The sequence below is a fragment of the Triturus cristatus genome, chromosome 2_1 (genome assembly GCF_964204655.1).
Source record: "Triturus cristatus chromosome 2_1, aTriCri1.1, whole genome shotgun sequence".
Classification (NCBI taxonomy): Eukaryota; Metazoa; Chordata; class Amphibia; order Caudata; family Salamandridae; genus Triturus; species Triturus cristatus.
Genome location: NC_140581.1, coordinates 782,348,504 through 782,364,890, shown reverse-complemented (window position 1 = coordinate 782,364,890; position 16,387 = coordinate 782,348,504).

Here is a 16,387-nt window from a genome sequence, read left to right as displayed (position 1 = left end):
CCCCTTAATGTGAAAGAATTGCCCTGGGTAGGTGGTGGTCCCTTGGACTGGGGGTGCCCCATGGACCCCCACATTAATTTCATGTTTAGCTTCAAGGAAGTGCCGGTCCCCAGGGTGCAGCGTGTGCTGCTCATGCCCCCACAGTCATTTAAGTTTTTTTCTCCCAGGTAGGTGGTGGTCCCCGGGGTGTGGGTGGGCCGAGTTGGCCTATTGCATACATAATGAGCAGTGTCCAGGGAAGGTGAATGTCCCCAGAGCTGCAGGGGAGTATTCAGCTCCCCAGCTTTCATTTAATTACTTTTGGCCCGGAGAGGTGGCATTGCCAGGCCGTGTGAGCCCGCCTACATACGTTATAAGCAGTGCCCGAGAAGGTGGCGGTCCCCGGGGCTTTGATACACCATAAGAGGAGGGTCCCATGTTCCCCCCCTTCTATTTTTAAGGTATGCCCCCGGGACCTGTCCCATCCGGGGAGGAAAATTAAAAATAAGCGCGGGAGCCCACACTTTTGTTTTTCAAGTGAATTTGCGAATATCGCAAATCCGCTGCAATTTAAAAAAAAAAAAATATATGCTTTTTTTGCCTTGCGGGAGCCACAGGACCAACTTTGGGGGGTCAGGGTATTCCTACCCTACCCCTTTTTCTTACTTTTATTTGTCCCATCTTGGGACTCGGTGCAAGCGAGTCCCAAGATGGCTGCCAATACTTTCTGGTTGAAGTGTTGGCAGCCAATCACAGCTCTGTATTTCCCTGCATGAGCTCGTCATTATTCGCAAAGTCCTCACAGCAACAGATATCATTAACTTTTTTTCTTAAATTTCTCAACAACTACTAAACAGATTTACACCAAATAACGTGATCTGTGTAACTAAATCTACCTTCCTGTCAAATTTGGTGTAAGTCCGTCCAGCAGTTTGGGCTGCAACTTCGACTAAAGGTCCTGTGGGAAATAACATAGGAACCACACTTTTTTTGATCCCCCTTTTTCTCAGCCCCAGCTTGACTGATCGCCCAGAAACTTACCATTTATACCATATGTAACTCATGTAACCTCTAATTTACCAACTCTGTGGAGTGCTCTGATGGCTATGGGTCAAGTCTGTGCCATACTATGTGTACACTGTGACCTTGTATTTATATCTATTTCAGTTAATTGTGTTGAATCCATATGCAACTCGTGTAACCTCTATTGTGCCAACTCTGGAAAGTGCTCTGATGCCTACAGGCCAGTTTGTGCTATACAAAACCCAATAAAGAAATAAAATTAAAATAAAAACTAAATCCAACTGCGTTTTCCCTCCCTCAGGCAGGCACTTTAATAGAGTTACAGTAGAAACTAGTGGCTGTAAAATTCCTTCTGAGCTGATACTGATCTCAAAATCATTTCAATCTCATTAAGAACTCCACCCTTTACCTGTATAATCAATGTGGTGTGTAAGAAATCCCTTTTTGTATTTATTGTTTTCAATGGGCATTCACTTTCACCAGCTCATATATCTATGCTTTACATGGTCCAATTAGGTTTGGGTTTGTGTTATGCTCCATAGTGCAATATGTAAGTTGCTGTGTTGTATAAAAAATATGTGGTTTGCAAGACGGCCGTTTCATCACGCTACCAACCCACAAACCCATTACGTTTATCATAGATCATAGTTTCTAGTTCAATAATATCTAAGCTTGCGTTCAGTGCTAAGCCTACCGGTGCCATATTCATTGTCCTCACAGTTCTGTGTGGTCTTCCTTTGTGCGTATGTTAATAATAGTGTATAGGCGCCCAGGTCCTTCTTGTCAATTAATTCAATCTTTATCGAAAGCTTTCTCAAATCTTGCCACTAAATATAGCCATTTTACAATATTGGGGTATTTAAACCTGCATTTAGAGGAAGCGAGTGATGCTCAAGCAGTAAGAGTTAGGCGTGACCTAGCAGCGATCCATTTGGAACAAAGGGTCCAGGGCCCGACGCATAGAGGAGGATATCTTTTGGTCCCTGCATTTACCAACAATCCCCTATTACATGTTTTGGACCCGGTGCAACTCTCTTGGACAGATCATTATCTTATCCCTATAATTCTGAGGTACCCGGACCTATCCCTCGTCAGAGACAGAAAGGAGTTAAAGACCGGCTATGGTCTAAGCTCAATCGGGAATAGCTGGAGAAGCATTCTAAGTTTATCCTCACCTTGTTTCAATTCAGATCCTCAAAATGTGAATAATATGATTACAGAATGGTTGATTGAATCTTTAGATCAAACTATTTCCAAGAAGATCATAATCCAAAAATCTAAAAATAAATCAGCTCCATGGTACTCTCCGCACCTCAGAACTCTAGAAAAAGAGTTCAAAATTCCAGAAATGGCATGGAGGAAGGATTTTGATGAAAATAAAAAATTATTGCACCAGGAGGAAGTAAGGAACTTTCACACTAAAAATCAGCAGGCCCAGGCTTCCTTCTTTGAAACTAAAATCAATAATGCAGCGAATTCCAACATAGAAATGTTCAGAACTGCTAAGGCCTCGTTGTGGCCTACTAGGTTTGCCTACGTAACTGAACCATCCACTGATAGGTGTAATGCTCTGGCTGAACATTTAAATTCTAAAATCTTAAACATCTACCAATCATTTCAAAAGGAATGTGAAAGTAAGAATTTCACTCCATTGAAAATTAGTGAGAATGGATGCTTGCCCACCCTTTCTCAATTCCCCCCTCTTTCTTTGGAGGAGTTTACAGTCCGTTTTGGGAAAATCAAATCAGGATGCCCTTTTGACCTGGTGCTGATGAGAATTCTCGTGTTAGATCCAGAAATTAATTTTCCTATTTTGTTAGAATCGGTCAGTATCTCCCTGAAAACAGATATTCTACACTACCATGGAAACACACTATGGTAATAGCTGACCTAAAGAAAGCAAATCTTGACCCATCCCGTCTGGATAATTTTCATCCTAAATGCCTGCTCCCAGGTTTAGGCAAAGTGGCGGAAAAGTATGTGAATAGATGTCTATCGAAGTTTCTCGAAGATAACTCAATCTTACATCAGACACAAACAGACTTTCATCCCAAGCATAGTACAGAGACCGCTCTTCTGGTAGTGGTGGAAGATACTAAAAAGAGATAGGATCAGGGGGCTAGAGGACTAATGTACTCCTTGATCTCAGTGTGGCCTTTGATACTGTTGACCACCCCATATTTTTAGTTAGAGTGGGTCGGGCTGGTATCACAGGGAAAGTCCTGTAGTGAGTGGATTCCTTTCTAAAGGAACGAACATTTGAAGTTTTTGACCAAGACTGTTTCTAGAACATCTTGCTGGTGGGTTGTGGGTCCCGGAGGGGTCCTCACTTAGCCCTACACTTTTTAATATAACTATTCAGCCTTTAGCAGATATTGTAGTCACCTTTGGAATATCTATAGTCTTGTATGCAGATGACACCCAGCTGGTTCTTTTTATTGCCCCAGACTCGGTTTCTTTAATATCTAATCTTGGGCCCTGTCTAAAGCAGATAGCCAGCTAGCTGAGTAAGTCATGCCTGAAACTCAATGGATCAAAAACAGAATTATTGATCTTTGGGAATAATTCCAACATCTAACAGAGTCTGGGCTGACCTATCGGCCTCTGTACCCCACCAATCCCTAAATCTGTCATAAAAAGCTTCAGGATGTGGTTTGAAGATACTTTGACCATGGAAGCCCAGGCCACAAAAACGGTGGCTATCTGTTTTGGAATGATAAGACTGCTACGCAAGATCCTACCCTTGCTCCCCCAGACTTCGAGACAAGTGGTGATTCAAGCCTTGGTACTGTCTCGTTTGGACTATGGTAACTCCTTATACTTGGGGGCCCCAAAAGGAGTTATACGGAAATTGCAGGTGGTGCAGAATGCGGATGTATGCACACTGCTTGGAATCCCTAGATCACAGACAGCTAGGCAGGGCCTGAGGGATCGTCATTGGCTTCCCACTGCCCAAAGAGTGCAATTTAAATCATTGTGCATTGCACTCCGAGCTTTGCAAGGCCATGGTCTACCTATCCTACAGGTTTACATTTGGCCTCTCTCCCAACTATCAAATAAATGAGAAGAGGTGTTTGCTCCTCCAGCTTTAATGTAGCAAAGCTTTGGAACACCTTGCCACCAGCTATTTGTATGATAGAAAATGAGTTACGCTTCCGGAAAGTGATTAAACCTGGCTTTTTAGCTTAATCCTTGAGGGGCTTGGTCCGCTCGGTTGGGATGCTGCCTCTTACTCAGCACTGGGATGCCTTCGGGTCAGCATGTGCTCTATAAATGATGTAAATAGAAATAGAAATCCAGGTGGACGCTGAGGCATCAGGGCCTGGTGGGCACTCAACACTTTGAACACAGGTGACAAGCGATTGTAGGATCCAATCTTGTGGACATTTGTTTGGGTATTATGCCTTCTGTTTGTTCTAGAAAGGCTAGTATTCAAAGATTATTTTTCCTAGAATGTCCTTCCACCTATCCTGCTTTACCTTTCCGAACTGTTGTTTGAGTTTTCTACTGGCGACTTCTTTCAGAGCGGTCACCTCATCCCACAGAACGTTTATTTCTTCTTCCACAGTTTGCATTTTTTCAGCTATTTTCTGCATATTTCGCTTTATTAGGTTAACCACAATTGTCACAGTCTCTAGCCGTGTTTTGAGCGCTGCATTTGAGTTTTGTATTGCTGAGAGCACATCTTTAATTGAGGGCTACTCAGGTGTTTTGTTCCGCTCAGAGTTCTCTCTGTGCCTGTTTGCCGAGTATATCTCTGTAAAGGCACCTCTGGGGTGGTGTATTGCTTGATGGTGCTACTCTGTACATTTTTAGGTCTCGGGACCATCCGGTCTGCCGAAGGCAGAACCGGAAGTCGAGAGATTTAATGACTTGGAGAAGAGGGGCTTGAACCCGCCCCTCTTCTCCCCAGTTCTCCATTGGCTGGCCTCTTGAATGCTGGCCAGCCATTGGAGAAGAGGTCAGTCATTCCGATTAGGCCCCGTCCTTTTCGGATCGGGGGCGTGTTTTTTGCAAGAAGTCTCATTCTCTCCTCCAGCCAATGGCTGGAGGAGAGAAAAGACAAACACGCCCCCGAATCCGAAAAGGACACTGCGTTTCTCCGAGGCATTTCTTCTTGACCTCGGAGAAAGGCAGTGGTGTGCCTTTTGCTCTGCCTTGTTTCAAAATGGACTTACATCTTAGAGTCTCGCGACACCGCTTCACTGAGCCACCTGGAGGCACTTCTGTCCTGCCAGAAACTGAACATTAAAGCAGCAAACAGCACAGAGGAGCAGCTCCATGGTAGGGACCCGCTGGAGTCACAGCACTCGGCCGGTGGCCTTCTGTCCCGAGGAAAGCTGCGAAAACACGCATAGATTCCTGATTTATTGCCTTGTTCTTTTACCCTCTTATTCCTTTACCCCCACACCCTCAGCCCCTCCAGATTTGCTTTCACTCACCCTCCCAAGTATTTCCCCGTCTCCACCCCCCCCCACATGCCTTATGGCCGCGCCCCGCCCTCCCCTCGCGCTCACCCACCTGCCGCGCGCTGAGCTCTTTCTCCAGCTCCAGGGGTCGGTTCCTCCAGACCAGGTGATGCAGCGGGAACTTGCTGCTGTCCGGAGCCTTCCCGGAGCCCAGCATCATCCCTGGACCATGCCGGGCCCGCCTCCTCCAGCCCCGGAGACAACCATTCGGCTGACGGGGAGGGCGGGGGAGTGGGGGGGGCGCTGCGGGGAGGAGGAGACTGGAGACCGGCAACAGAGACTGCAGGGTACGGGAGGGGAGAATGAAGGCAGAGAGAGGAGAGAGGGCGGAGAGCTGGGAGTGAGTGGTACGCTGCACGTTGGAGAGGAATGGGTAGATCTGAGAGACACTGCTGGGTACGGGAGGGCAGAGGGAGGGGGGAAGACTGATGGAGGCGAGCTGGAAGTGAGAGTGCAGGGAGGTGGAAGGTTACAGGGCAGAGGTGCGCGAAGAACGAGAACCGCCAACAGGGAGACTGCCGGAGGAAGGAGCTATGGACTAGGAGGTAGGGTGAGAGTGAAAGGGAGTAGGGGAGGTGTAAGTCTGCAGGGGCTGAGAGGGAAACTAAGGTGGAAGGAAGAGGCGACCTCACAGGGGACGGGTGGGTGCAGGCTGCACGAAGGACGGGGTTGACCTGAGAGGAAGATGGAGAGAGGTGACAGACTAGAGCAGGGGGGCTGCAGGAAGGAGAGACCGGGAGGAGAGCTGGGAAGAGACCACACTGGGGAACGGAGGGAGGTGGCAAGCTCCAGGGGAGGCACGGGCTGCTGTTTGTGTGCAAGGATAGTTTCAGAACAGGGGCGTAGCTTCCAACAGAGCAGCATGCGTAATGGCACCAAGCCCCAGGTATGTTAGCGGCCCACCTCACCCTAGTTACTAGCTGCGTTTTTACTACCAAAACAGGGCGTGGAGTCCAATCTGATTGCTTGCATTAGGGACCAAGGCACCCGTGCTACGTCACGGATGTAGACTTCACGAGGAAGTGAGAGACAGTGGAGAGAGTGGAGAGAGACTGTATAACAGGGGGAGGGGTGTACTGCATGGGTACATTATTCTACTGAGTGTGGGTGGCATTTTACCGTTCGCGAGAAAGTGTCACTCATAATCGCTGAATGTCACTCATAATTACAATGAAATGAAAAGGTCACACATAAGCAATTTGAAACCTTGGCAGCTATGGTACAAGTGAACACGGGGTGGAGAGATGCCAGAATAGAGGGCCAACCCAAGGGGAGGAGACCTCTGAGGGGGACTTCAAAGGGCAGCGGCACAAGGGAGGGGCTTGGGGAGCCGCGTGAGAATAGAGAGGGAGCCCTCAGGTAAAGAAAGAAGAAAGGCAGGAGAGGAGTAAACTGGTGACAGCAGGGTAAAGAACAAGACAGGAAGGGGGCTGCAGATGAAGGAGGGGGCGAGGAGGAGGAGTGCATAACAGAATGAAGATGAGAGCCTGTAGGGGAGAAGATCAGAGAGGGAGAGGAGCGGGCGCTGGGGCTATGTTACCTCAAGTGAGTTGAGACTGGCATGGAGGAGGAGTGTTGGAGGTAACAGGAGGAGCAGGGGGACTTCCGGGACGGCGCAGGTGAAGGTATACTCCAGTGTAGGGTGACCACCTGGCCAGAAGGCAAATCTGGACAGTTTATGAGGAGGGGAAGGGGTGAGACGAGGGGTCTTCCTCCTTATTTGCAAGTACATAAACAAGCATTTACAATGCAACGGTCTCGGCATTGTTAAAGTTAGAGCTATTGGCATTGCTCATGACAATGCCGTTTCTTTAAATGTTTTAAAAACAAAAACATAAACAAAAATAATGTCATGAGCAATGCCAATAGCTCTAACTTTACCAATGCCGAGACCATTGCATTGTAAATGCTTCTTGCCCTTGTCTTTGCCCACCAAGCCATCTGTTCTGTATGTTGGGGGAGTCGTGTGACTATCTGTAGTCTTGTGACATCTTTTAAAGCACCGATTGCTGGTTGTGTCTGAGTTCATCAACGCCAGTAAAAGGTCCAGCTTCACTGCCATACTTCACTCTGTTGTTATATCCGACCTAGGAGTCTTCTTTTCATAAAACTTTAGTTAACTACATTCGTGTTACTGTTACATACCTTGAGTGCGCTGTTTCAGCTTCCTATCATTTCAGTTCCAGGATTCCGTTTTGGAAGGGCGTTATCATGCCTTTTCTTCATTGGTTTCTGTTTCTACTTCTGACCACTGCTTCCCCTGTTGCTTGGAAGGTCGAGATACTAATTCCCCTTCTTTTCCAGACCACGTTGAACCCCCTGCTATCACTCCCTCTCAATTTCCCGCTCAGGACGCCAGTCCCCAGCAAAGCTGCACCCCAGGTCTCGACTGCCTTTCAGGTTCCATCTTCATTCACTGAGTCCTCATCGCTGCAGCCAGGGCTAGTTTCACTTCACTCCTTGTCCCAGCCACCACCAGGCCACAGGCTTCCACCTCAGGTTGAGTCTCCACCCTCAACTAGCCGGAGCTGCATCACCACCTTCTTCAGCATGTATCCCCGCTCCGAAATTGTGGGGCTGGCTCTGGCATCTGGGGCTCACTTCAGGCAGTTCAAAACCTCTGTAGTACGTTCAGGGAGATGCACCCGTCCCCACCATTTCTCCTTTGATCTAGCTCCAGCCGCCACATGTGTTCAGACTGTGAGCAGATGACCCCAGTTTCAGCCACATCACGTCTGCGCCGAGGCACACTCCACAGGATCAGACAGGCCTTGTCTCAGTAATTCAGCCTTCATGTTGCCCAGTCGTGTCATCTCTTCGGGGTAATGTTGCCTGTGTTCCAATCAGGGGCGTAGCTTGGTCAGTCAGAATGCCCCATTCATAATGCCCTTTTGATCTCTTTTCGTTTTACATTCACCATATTATTCATAGCCATATTCCACAGCAAACATTCTTGATAAATCCAGCGATAAATAAAACTGTATCGTATGTGCTGAAACGCTTGTCCGGTGCAAGACCAAGGCCATCTCGGATTGATCAGAATATTAGGAACATCTCAAGTACCAAAGAAGCAAATTAATATCTCCATTAAATGGCTTTGGCAACCATGTCACTATATACTAGGTACAACATGCAGAATCAATTATAAATGTACTGAAAATTAAAGAAACACAGAACTATAATAGAAGATGGAGAGCACACAGCAGCTTCAGTTCTATGTGTAATGTACCGAAAACATCTAATAGAAACGAAAATGCATGTTATTATGAGAAGAGGATAGAGGTGGGCGGGCAACTGAAAAGCTCAAGCCAGACTCGAGCATAATGCCTGCCTCTGGCTCAGCAGGATGGCCTCTTGACTCCTCTAGCCCAAAACAAGCTAAGCTTTGATGTGGCTGTTGCCTGCGATTCATGCTGTCACTTCATGCGACAAGAATTAAAGACAAAGCTTTGATGACAAACCTTTGATGTAAAACGGACAGGAGAGAAACAGATATCCATCAAGTGGCCGAATTGCAGTGTTAAAAAAGAAATCCCAGCTTTCCCACTTGAGAAAATTGTGTGATCCCAGGCAAGTATTTTATTTCACCATGACTCCTTTTACTTCATTATCATATTTGACAGAGCCCTCAAATGTGTGTGTTGAGGGTGTGCGCTATACAGAAAATCGTTTAATAGACTATAATATTGCTTCATCTACATTAAAAATGTACACCACATATCTATGGTACACATGACAGCTGACTTGCCTCTTATTTCCCTAATGGCATTATCAGGAGGGCGAGGGGAGGAGGGGTCAGGAATGGTTTTAAGTAAATGTTAAAAAATGTGTTTCATACATTCGTCCCAATACAGATATATTCTGAAGTACTGAAAAACACCCGCATGTTAAAGAATAAACTTTTTTTAAATTTTGAAGCAACTTCATCATATTTTGACATCATATTTTAACATAATGTTTGCTGCATGACTTACCTGCCAAATATCTTCAGGGCTTGGCTCATGCACAGGCTCTTAAAGCCAAGCCAGACACTTAGCTCAGCTCTGGCACAGGTCTTGCTACTAATTTGTGGCTCGCCCACCTATAGAAAAGGATAACTCTGGTACAATGCTAGGGATTTAGAACGCAGTGTGCACAGACATGGCTGCTGGATGCTTTCCTCCTGTCCTTGTACCTCTTCTCTGTTGCCTGGGCTGACAATGACACAACAGAAACACAGTGCAGCTGAACTGCGCACAGAAGCAAACAACCAAGCCGCTTCAGTAAAAGGCTACATGTGCTCCACCAGAAGCCTGGCACAAGCGCATACTGGCCTCACTGCATCATCGCAGGCCCAGGAACTGGCATTTCCACTATCAATCTGACTTCATGCAATAACCACTATGAGGCAAACCAGTTGATAGCATAAAAGGCTACTTTATTAGGACAGGTTTGTAGTTAGATCAGTTCATTGGAACATAAATACAACCTAATATAAACCTTGCTAATACATTAAAAAAAACCTCCCTTGAACAACTCCGCAAAGTGTCAAAACCATTTGCCAACCAAATGCCAATGGCATGAAACATCATTCTTTCTGCTTTCATTCAATCTGTCTAACTACTTTTGCTTTAACCAAGCCTGTACCCACATAATCATGCATACCATGTTATAGCATTCCACATTCTCTCCATATTAAACCTACACATTACACAATTACACTGTCTCTCACCATACACAATTGTGCTTTTTTACAGTCATATATTTCTTAAAAGACCCTGACCTCAAACTTCAACATTGATAGCGCGGACTGAACTAAAATGTTTGTCATTTATGGTCTGTCAGGATTAAGCCCTGTTTTCCACGCTAAATCCTTCTTCTGCTCAGTGATAGACCTTGGAGAGTTGTATTAGGACTAGAAGTCAAAGAGCACGTTAGACATGCCAAACTTAATTTCCTTAACAGTTTAAGTTCAGTCAATGATGAGAGTTGTATTGTTGTTTCAAAGCTTTATTTCTCATTAAAGAAATTAGTAAAGTTCTTTATTTTTGGTCTTTTTTTAGTTAGTCCATTTATCAGGTACATTTGCAGAAATCTCTTAAAAAAGAAATGGTTAGAACAAATCATCCTTATTATACATTTTATTAAGTGTGCTCCATAAAGGAAATAAGTTCCCTATTCTATAGAATCAAGATCAGTGCTTTAGATTTTAAGAACCCATGAAGAGTTCTAATTTAAGGAAAAGAGTGAAATCTAAAGAGCGTGAAGCTTCAGAGCTAAATTAGAGTAGCAGAACTTCCCATAGAGAGTGGTTCATAAGACTCAGCCAAATATCATTACATCCAAGTAGATCAGCATACAGCTGCAGTAGCAAACTTTCGATTCAAAATAGCAAAATCAGGCAGAGAGGAAAACAGCAGTTGTGGTAGCCCAGACTGTCAAAGGTCTGGGTCAGGAGCAATCCACCAAAAAAAAGCATTTATCTCTCCTAGGAACACGCATTGATGTAAAAGTCAAGAAAGCATATCGAAATCATTGTAGCAGGCCTCATCCTCCATGAACCAGAGCATAGAGTTCTTTGCTAAGGAGGTTCAGCTCCTCCGATTCCATGGAAATACATGGGGACTAAACTTTTTATTGTATGGTTAGATGCAGACAGTCTTGCACAATAATATTCTAGAAACATCAGGCATAGTTCCCATAGGCTTTAAACACAGATCGACCTTCCACTTATAAATTTGTTTCACTGGGAGGACAATGAACTACTAATTAAAAAGCAATATCACTGTTAGGTAATGCATTCTTTTACTCTATGAATCAATCATTATTGTTTCATTGCACAAATTGTTCTATTCAAGCTTTACCTGAAACATAAGAAGTTCATGACATTCGAGAATAAAAATGTTGCTCAATAAAGTCATACATTTTGTTAAATCAAAAGAATCTGCAGTTATGACAACATCTCTAAGCATGTCCTTCTAGGGTCAAGCTTCTAAAACATGTTGTGCACATTTCAGCAATATCGAGTTCCCTTTTAGCTAAGAAAAAACTTGTTTCATTGCCCTGCTATGGCCTACATGAGTAACAGTGATTGCCTACTGCTAGTTAGCGCATTTGAAATGCATGTCAGTTTAACGCTACGTTTTAGTCTATATGGCACATTTTGCTTCATATGTTAATTTATTTTTCATCCTAATTAATTTGCTTTATTAACATGATATGAGTTTTTTCGGTTTGTCCAAAGCCTAACCCAATATACAAAAAGCAACATCTTCACTTCATCAGAGATAGGGACTCAGACAGTTTTAAAATAAAGTTTAGCATGCATTTCAAAAATGTGTTCTTTTCAAGCTCAAGGCAGGTAGTCTCAGAATTCAGTACCACCGCCTGTGTTTTCTAATAGCCTTAGATTTAAATGCTGTTAGATCCAAGCTCATAGTTTTTCCCACAAAACATGCAACCTTTTCAAAAGACTAAGCGAGGGAAGCAACACACATTCCAACCACTACTTACCAGATAAGCAACCTAGTGAAAGTAACTCCAAACTATACAAGACAAGGGATCAACTGTGGACCGCACATACCCGTTGCAAAGTTAATATAGACAGGGACTTTCTATCACCATCTGTTGCCCGCCTGTCAGTCTGACAAGCTCACCACTTCCCATGGCTTTCATCATGCCCAAAGCCAGAGTGGAGACTATCACAAACAAGAATTGGCAAAGCCAATAGGTCTTGCCCATATAAGAGCTATTCGCTTTGCCAATATGTTTTAGCCATGTTGTACACCAGTGTAGCTGCTCTACAGTATGACTAAAGGTTAGTGGGGTAAAGGAGAGTGGTGTGGAGTGGAGTGTTGTAAAGTGACGTAGAGTGGAGTGTTACGGAGTGATGTAGAGCGTTATAGTATAAGTGGCACAGAGTGAAGTGGAACATCATGGAGTGGTGTAGAGTGTTGTGGAGTGTTGTGGAATGAGTAGAATGTCGTAGCGTGGAAGGACGTAGAGTGTTGAAGAGTCTAGTGGCGTAGAGTGTCATGAACTGGTGGCAGGGCTGAGTGGATTGTCATAGTGGGTGTTGCATAGAGTGGAATGAATTGTTGCAGAGTACAGTGGCATAGAGTGGAGTGCATTGTCATAGAGTGAAGTGGAATAGAGTAGAGAAGTGTAGAGGAGTGCAATGACATAGAGTGGAGTAGAGTGGAGTAGAGTGTTGTAGAGTTGAGTGGTGTAGAGTAGAGTGGAGTGATGTAGAGTGTCATGAAGTGTAGTGGAGTGATGTAGATTGGATGATTGGAGTAGAGTGGAGTAGTGTGTCATTAAATAGAATGGAAGAAAGTGGCATGCAATGGCATAGAGGGAGTTGCATAGAGTGGAATAGTGTTGTAGAGTGGAGTAGAGTGGAGTAGATTGAAGTCGCATAAAGTACAGTAATACAGAGTAGATTGGCGTAGTGTGCAGTGGCGTAAGGTGCATTGGTTTAGACTAAAATGAGGCCACTTTCCTCGATTCTAAATGACGCACTTCTCCACTCAACTCCAATTATCCACTCTACGTCACTCCACTCTACTCCACTCTATGTCACTCCACTCTACTCTATGCTGATACAACGAGTACAATGGAGCTGCCAAGGCAGGAACAGTGTAGAGTGCAGTGTCAGAGAGTGCCATGGTGCTTCGTACAGTGGGGTAGAGTGCACTGGCACAGAGTAGAGTGGTGCAGAAAAGAGTAGAGAGGCATACATTGAAGTGGCGTGGAATGTTATAGCAGACATGCCAATAGACCGAATTCAGGCGGGAGACTACTCATTTTTCAAGCCAATAATGGCTTTATTTCAGCTGTCTCCCGCCTGAAGTTGCATTTTCTACAATAGAAGTCAATGGGGAATTTTCATTCTCCCGAATTTTTACTTTAAATCTCCCATGTCCCTGTCCTAAAATGTTGGCATGTATGGTTATAGAGTGTAGTGCTGCACAGTAGATTAGAGTGTTGTATATTGTAGTGGTGTAGAGTGATTTGGCATAGAGTGGCACCGAGTAGGGTCCAGTGGCATAGAGCGTAGTGGCATAGAGCGCAGTGGACAGGAGTATTGCAGAATAGACTGTCATAGAATGCAGTGGTGTATAACAAAAGGGCATAGAGTGCATTGGCGTGGGGTGCAGTGGCATAGAGAGGTACAGAGTAGAGTGGCATAGAGTACAGTGGTGCAGAATAGAATAGAGCAGAGTAGAGTGCAGTGACGTAGAGTACAGTGGTGTAGAGTGCATTGCAGAGTCCAGTATGGCAGAGGACAGAGGAGTGGCGCAGAGTGGTGTGACGCCAAGTGCTGCGGTGCTGAATGCCTTGGCAAAGAGAAGCTTGCTTCAGAGTAGAGTGGAATAGTGCACGGTAGAGTACAGTGGCATAAAGTAGTGTGACATAGAGTGCAGAGCAGATTAGAGTTGCGTAGAGTGGATTGGCATAGAGTGCACTGGCATAGAATGAAGTGGTACAGAGTAGAGTGCATTGGCATAAAGTGCAGTGGCATAGAATGTTGTGTTGCAGAGTAGAGTAGCATAAAGTGGAGTGGCATAGAGTGGAGTTGTGTAGAGTGCAGTGCCAAAGAGTGCAGTGGTGCATAGTAGGGTAGTGTGGTGTAGAGAACATTGGCATAGAGTGGTGTAGAGTAGAGAGGTGCAGAGTGAAGTGGCGTAATGTGGTGCAAAGTAGAGTGCAGTTATGCCATGTGGAGTGTCGTGGTGTGGAGTGAAGTGGAGTAATGTGGATTGGCGCATATTAGACTGCAGTGGTGTGGTGTGGTGCAAAGTAGAGTGGAGTGGGGTAAAATGAAGTATGCATGACTTGCTAGCATACTGCCATTACAGGCAACAAATCTTCAATTGAAATGATCATTGGTTTGCACATACATACAGTTTCACTGATAAAAGTATACAGCGCACAAACGATAATGTGTGGAAATGTCATCAACTAGTGTATTTTTTTGTTTTGATTGTATGAAAATATTTGTTTCCACCACACTTCAGAAATACCAAAAAATTAGCTTAATTTGTGCTTATCTAATCCTGATTTTTTTTTAAATATCTGCACAGTTTATTTACAGAAATTTAAATTTTGTTGTGTGCAACAAAAAAAATGCCATTATGCAGCCTTTGTCAAGCACGGCCCCAGTAGCCAACATGATTGTCACATAAATCCTCTCACTTTGAAGTCAGAGAAAGAAAAGTAAATACCAAACTCCATGCCTGACATTTGGCCTCTGTCTTTGAATGTGCAGCAAATGTGACAAGAAACAAACACAATTTAAAGGCCTGTTTACAAAAATAGAGCACTGGTGAAAGCTGGACAGCCTAAAACAAATTGAGCCAGCAAATTGAAAGCAAACAAATGTGAGCTACAAACCACAAAGCCAATGGTAAGCAATAGGCAGAATGCATTCCCATGGAAGCTTTCCCAATGTCCCCAGGATGTCATCAGCAAACCAGACAGCTGCACTGTCTGGCAGGAGCTGACCTAAAAAGGAAAACACTAAGGCAACAATCCTCGATTTATGCACCTAGGATCAGGAATGACCACCCTCTACCTATTTAGGAAAACCAAACTCTCATCCAATTTAAGACAGAGCCAGTGACACCTCTCTTTAAAGAACACTACATCACATCCACACTAAGGTTTCAGATTCACTTCCAATCAACTTTTGACTGAATCATTGTCTTTCACCATGTACACTGCTTGCTACCTTTTGGATAAGTTCATGCTATATAGATACCACATACATATATACATTCATACATCCTTGTGAACATAAAATGTATTGGTTGAGTTTAGAATCAAAGCCTGCTCCTGGCAGAAAGGTATAGGTGGACTTAAAAAGTAAATGGAAAACATTTATTGTAGTTGCCAGATGACTACACTATTTAGAATCTAGTGTCCCTCACAGTGGTGACAATCACTGTTACGTTACCCAGGGCTTTCACTACCCCATTAAACTGTACGTTAAACAGGAGAGATGCCAGGACATCACACTGGCCAACAAGACTAGTGCCTAGAAATAGCAGTGCATGGGTAGATAGATGATATAGTTGAGCAAAAAATCTGGTGATATTAAGAAGAAAATATGTGCTTCCAATCCAGTGACTACAAAATCAGTAATACTACCAGTCCTGAAGTACTTTCAGAGGTGAATGTACGTAAGGTTTGGAGCATCTGGCCAAATACATCTGACTGAATTTTCAGTGTGTCAGAAAAGTATTTTCTCAGCAGCTGCAGGGCTTTCCCTTGACTTCTGTTCATGCATGTGATGTACTAGTGAGTCGGGTTAGAGGGTGCAGACATGTAATAGCATAACATTTATGTTAAAAGTTGAGCTTGTGACAAACTTGGTGTTTCTCTGTGCATTTGACACTCTCTTCCTAGAAGGGATTTCACCTGTCTACAATTGGTTTGTGGGTAGTCTCTGTTTTCTATTCTCTCCCTTTCCAATCACCTGCAACTCACAGAACTGCCTCCACAACCTTACCTTGCAAAACAAGTTGTCCTCTTATATCATTCAACCCAGGTTTCCAGGTAAAGGACAATGGGTTAAGAGCACCTCCTGTGTGGTCCTGTTGGTCCCTAAATGTCCCTCTCACACCCAGACTACCAGATAAAGCCCTGAACCCTGAGAAACTACCAATTTCTTAAAGCAATGAAGAATCATTCATGTACCCAAACCTCTGTCTGTCAAGGCTAACCTGCAAGAGGCCTGACCTGACTCAAAACATGCCAGGGATGATTAGTCTGGCGTACAACCACTAACTCCTTGGGCTGGGATAACCACTCCTGGGTCTGAAGGTATAATGCCTTTTTGACACAACCTTCCTCCAAGTCCATGGGTCCATTGGCATAGTTGCTCTTGAGTATAATTCAACTCCAGTTCCACAGGGTGGGATAGCCACTGTTGG